At 40.4% G+C, this 5,757-nt stretch overlaps 1 protein-coding gene across 1 annotated transcript in view; it reads right to left on the bottom strand.

The window, feature by feature from the left end:
• The window catches only part of si:dkey-234i14.3 (fibulin-7-like), a 180,502-nt gene that overhangs the window by 119,238 nt on the left and 55,507 nt on the right, over positions 1-5,757 (bottom strand). The window lies entirely within an intron of this gene.

Raw genomic sequence — 5,757 nt, 5'->3', positions numbered from 1 at the left:
AAATGTGAATTTTTAATTGCTTTATTGAAACAATAAATGTTTTTATACTTTTGTGACCGTTTGTGAAAGCTTTTTAAAAAAAAACATTTAGAGGAGCGGTACATTTTTAAAATTATTTTTCAAATAAAAATAAAACTGTCGATTTGAAGTTTAAGTGCAATTATTTATACAAAAAAGTAACCCGTTATATTTTTTAACGTAATTAATCGTGCACCCTAACCATATGTAACTTCTGCAATAAGGAATTTTCCTAATTACAGAATTCGAGCTTTAAGTGCCACCTTCACATTCTTGCATTTCACACTTTCCAGGCGCCGTCAGTGCGACTCCGGCTGTACAGGTGACAAAGTACACTAATCGAGTAGTTAAGTAAAAGTACAGATACCCTGATATTATTACAGTAAAAGTTAAATTGGTTATTTTAACTGTCCACGGGTAAAAGTACTTCCTTTCAAATGTACTCCAGTTTCAAAATTAAAAAGTACTGGTCTGTAAGGGCTATTGTTTAATATAGTTTTGCAATTAAATTTGCTGTATCCTGCTCATATACATTATATTTAATGAGAGAGTGGTCTAATGTTACAGACTGATATTTCGGAGCATATTACACTGTGGTTTACGAGGACTTTTTTTAGGTGACAAACTGGTAGTTACAAGTGTATATTGCTATAAATGTGGTTTATGAGGACATTTGTAGTTCCCTCTTAATTCAAACAAAATTCGAGAGAATTAAGAAAACTGCTGCACACCATTATGCAGTAGTTCATGTTTAAAGTTGCAGATTTCTTTTAATTAATATTCTCCCAATTTTGAGGACCGAAAAGAAATATAACTGTGCTAAAACAGCCTCTCACAAGCAGCGGAAGATAATATTAACCCTCAGGGATAGTGCATACAATGCGGGGAAGGATTTTAAATAGGTTTCATTATGATCAACTTTGCAAACAAAGCATCCCTCCAACTGCCTTGCACTTTCCTGACGGTACAGTACATCTGTTTCATAGAAGTATTTGTCATCTGGTGACCGGGACATGATCTCATCTCCCAGAGGGTCTCTGATGTAGTCCTGGCCTGAAATGGAATTATCTTTGTGATGCATTGACTGATGCAATTACGCATTTGTTAAATACATGTTTATTAAGAGACCAAAATATCTAAATAAAATACATTAAATGTGTATTCAAATAAACTCTGCAAAAAAAAAATGTCCTCTCACTTTCAACTGCTTTTATGATCAGCAAACTTAAATTGTTTAAATATTTGTATGAACATAAAAAGATTCAACAACTAAGAATTAAACTGAACAAGTTTCACAGACATGTGACTAACAGAAATGGAATAATGTGTCCCTGGACAAAGGGGGTGGTGGGGGGGGGGGCAAATTCAAAAGTAACAGTCAGTATCTTGTGTGGCCGCCAGCTGCATTAAGTACTGCAGTGCATCTCCTCCTCATGGACTGCACCAGATTTGCCAGTTCTTTCTGTGAGATTTGAACCCAATCTTCCACCAAAGCACCTGCAAGTTCCCAGACATTTCTGGAAGGGAATGGCCCTAGCCCTCACCCTCTGATCCAACAGGTCCCAGACGTGCTCAATGGGATTGAGATCTGGGCTCTTCACTGGCCATGGCAGAACACTGACATTCCTGTCTTGCAGGAAATCACTCACAGAACAAGCAGTATGGCTGGTGGCATTGTCATGATGGAGGATCATGTCAGGATGAGCCTGCAGGAAGGGTACCACATGAGGGAGGAGGATGTCTTCCCTGTAACGCACAGCATTGAGATTGTCAGCAATGACAACAAACTCAGTCCGATGATGCTGACACACCGCCCCAGAGCATGACAGACACTCCACCTCCAAATCAATCCCGCTCCAGAGTATAGGCCTCTGTGTAACGCTCATTCCTTCGACGATAAACGTGAGTCTGACCAACAAAACCATGACTCATCAGTGAAGAGCACTTTTTGCCAGTCCTGTCTAGTCCAGTGAAGGTGGGTTTGTGCCCATAGGCGACGTTGTTGCTGGTGATGTCTGGTAAGGACCTACCTGGTGTAACTTGGGCAGATGTTGATGCCATCTTGTACCTGTCCCGCAGGTGTGATATTCAAATGTACCGATCCTCTGCAGGTGTTGTTACACGTGGTCTGCCACTGTGAGAACAATCAGCTGTTCTTCTCTCTCTGTAGCGCTGTCTTAGGTGTGTCACAGTACAGACATTGCAATTTATTGCCCTGGCCACATCTGCAGTCCTCATGCCTCCATGCAGCATGCCTAATGCACATTCACGCAGAGGAGCAGGGACCCTGGGCATCTTTCTTTTGGTGTTTTATAGAGTCAGTAGAAAGGTCTCTTTAGTGTCCTAAGTTTTAATAACTGTGACCTTAATTGCCTACCGTCTGTAAGCTGTTAGTGTCTAAATGACCGTTCCACAGGTGCATGCTCATTAATTGTTTATGGTTCATTGAATTTCTTTCCCTTTTGTCAGGTGTGTGCATAAATGCAAGATAAAGTCACACACAAATGCCAAGACATGGAAGCACATTTGCAAAAACATATAGTATTAACAAACATCCCCTCTCACAACCAGAATCTGAATGAGCTCTATTGCCAAGTGTTCTCACGTACACAAGGAATTTCTTTTGTGATAGGAGAAACAAGTGCACACAGAACATTACAGTATGAATCTCGAAGAATCCAGGCCTTGTGGTGCAATGACAGCACATCTGACTCCAGATCAGAAGGTTGCTTGTTTAAATTATGTCGGGGTCATGTACTATCTTTATTCCAGCCTGTTATGAGGTGGCGTACGCCCAAAGTTCACTCCCTGTATGTCCTGCTGGACGAAGGCCGCAAACAATAAGGAGAGTTTAGCCAGGTGTGTGCATACAGTATATGCAAGCTAAATTCACACACAAAAGCCAAAATATAGAAGTACATTTGCAAAAACAAACAGTATTAACAAGCATCCCCTCTTACAACAACAAACAATTTGTGAGAAAGCCCACCAAAGAGCAGTCTAATAAAGATGGCCTTAAATGTAATGTTTTTTTTCTCCATATGCTCAGGTTCTATTTACAACTAGCACAGCAATAGTGTAATTGCACAGATTACAAACAGAGGGCCACTCTGTGATAACTTTATCCATAAATCTAATCCCTAAACATATTTCAAGTAGGAATACCATAAAAGTCTCTTAAGCTTCCACATAAAGGGAGTTGAACCCAGGCAGCCTGTGTTAAAACCATGAAACCTGACCATTAGGCCATGTTGAACCTCTTGGTTAAAAATCTCCTTTGCCACATGATTTATGCATTGCATTTTTTTTATCAACCAAGAACATTCGTTTCATATAAAGGGCCAAATGACACAGGACCTTCCCTGGTGGTCTTGTGGTTAGGTTTTGGCACTCTCATCACCATGGCCTGTATTCAATTCCCGGTCAGGGAACGTACATTTATTGTCCACAAATGACCACAATGCAAAAGGTTCAGATTCAGTGTGATTGACAAGATGGCCATTTGTGGAGCTAGAATCTAAAAGCAACCTCTTTCAAGACAGAAACAAACCAGCAACCTATGGATAACCAATGCTCCAACTACAGTCCTCCACTCTACCAGCTGAACTATCGACCACCAGGTCTTACCCAACGCCCTTAGGTAAGGCTGCGTGTTTAAATCACATCGGGGTCATGTACTTTAGGTGAGGTGGTGTATGCCCAAAGTTCACTCCCTTTATGTCCTGCAGGATGAAGGCCACAAACAATAAGGAGAGTTTAACCAGGCTCCAGTCGGCATGGCTGGGTCCCTGAAAAACTGTTGATGAGTCTCTATAGGGAATAAACGCTCTTTTTTGGAGACAATCTGAATGAGCAAACTTTGGATCCATATTCTGTAAAGTTCAGGCTTCATATCTGTGTCACACAAACAAGCCAGCTTCTTTCCCTGAAGTCAGGTGTGTGTGCATATATGCAAGCTAATTTCACACACAAAAGCCAAAACATAGAAGTGCATTTGCAAAAACAAATAGTATTAACAAGCATCCCCCTCACAACCACAAACAATTTGTGGAAAAAACCACCAAAGGGCAATCCAATAAAGATGGCCTTAAATACAGTTGTCTTTTTCTTCATCTGCTCAGGTTCTAATTACAACCAGCTCAGCAATAGTGTAATTGCACAGTTTTCAAACAGTGGGCCACTCTGTGGTAACTTCATCTGCAAGTCTAATCCCTAAACGTATTTCATGGAGGAATACCATAAACGTCTCATAAGCTCAATATGGGAGATGAACTTGGGCAGCCTGGGTTAAAACCATGAAACCTGACCACTTGGCCATGTGGGACCCCCTGGAATGCTCCTTTGCCACATTTTTTATCGACCAAGAACATTCAGTTCCTGTACAGGGGCAAACAACACAGGACCTACCCTGGTGGTATACTGGTTAGGATTAGGTGCTCTCACCGCTACGGCCAGAGTTGGATTCCCAGTCAGGGAACATGCTTTGTCATCCACAAATGACCATAACGCAATAAGTTCAGATGCAGTGTTATTAACAGCAAGGTTATTTGTGCCACTACAACTTAAAAGCAACCTCCTTCGAGCCAGAATCAAACCAGCGCCCTAAGGATAACCAATGCTCCAACCTTAGTCTGCTGGACAGTTTTTGTCTGGCATGTTGTGTGGAGAGGTGGATGCATGTGACATCGTCCAATGTTTGGACATACCAGCTAAGCTTTTAAAGGGACATCAAAGACATTCAAAATTCTGAGAGTGTTTGAGCATTAAGTTTGCACAACATGTAGAGGAACTCACACTGAAAACAGATTGCCTGGTCATTTTTAAAAAACCCTCGTCTAAGCAGGTACCACAAATGGCTTCTCTGAAATAAGGCAGGCCTTGTGGTGCAATGGTAGCACATCTGACTCCAGATCACTTGTATTCAAGCTCAAGTCACACACAAATGCCAAGACATGGAAGTGCATTTGCAAAAACATTTAATGTATACAAAGATAATTTACTCTAGCCATCACTGGATAATCTATCGTGAACATGTATCTTTCATAGAGCCTACACAATGTATTTTCAGTTACAAGTATGACGTTTTGTGGTTTGACAGCTTGAATGAAAGACCTGTTCAAGGCTACATACAGAGAAATTGCATAATGAACAGTTTGTGCAGTTTCATAAACTAACCTGTAAAATCAAAGTCTCTATGTTCATTCTTTAAAAAATAAACTTTCATAACTCTAGACTGCCATTTCTGCCCTGCTTCAGCTCGTCCTGTGTGTGTGTATGTGTGGGATACGTTATATCATCCATTTGTGGTCTCCCAACGCATTTTTGCCAAACTGTTAAACAGCGGCCATCTGAGTGTATTGTAAAGCATGCAAATTGGGCTTCATATTTAAATGCTGCTAATGTTAATATACTGAAGCCTCAAAAATATACTGATACAACAACGTGCCGATTATGACAACCCTACATATTATCAAAGTACCATTGTTTTACCATCTTTTACCATACATTTTGTGAAAGGTAATTTTGATCAAATATGTTGTGTAAAAAAAGGTTATAGATGTTTTTATCTTATAATGCTACACATTATAGGCTACTCAGAAAACTTGAAAACGATCCTCCAAAAGTCACCAGAACAGAATGTTCTCAACCCTTTTCCTGAAGGACCCCCAAAACTGCACATTTTGTAAATCTCCCTTTTCCGACACACCCAATTCAGATCTTGGAGTCTCCACTAAAAAA

Source organism: Xyrauchen texanus, chromosome 46 (assembly GCF_025860055.1).
Source record: "Xyrauchen texanus isolate HMW12.3.18 chromosome 46, RBS_HiC_50CHRs, whole genome shotgun sequence".
In the NCBI taxonomy this organism is placed as follows: Eukaryota; Metazoa; Chordata; class Actinopteri; order Cypriniformes; family Catostomidae; genus Xyrauchen; species Xyrauchen texanus.
Note: the sequence above shows the minus strand (reverse complement) of the source record. Positions and strands in the feature narration are given on the sequence as shown.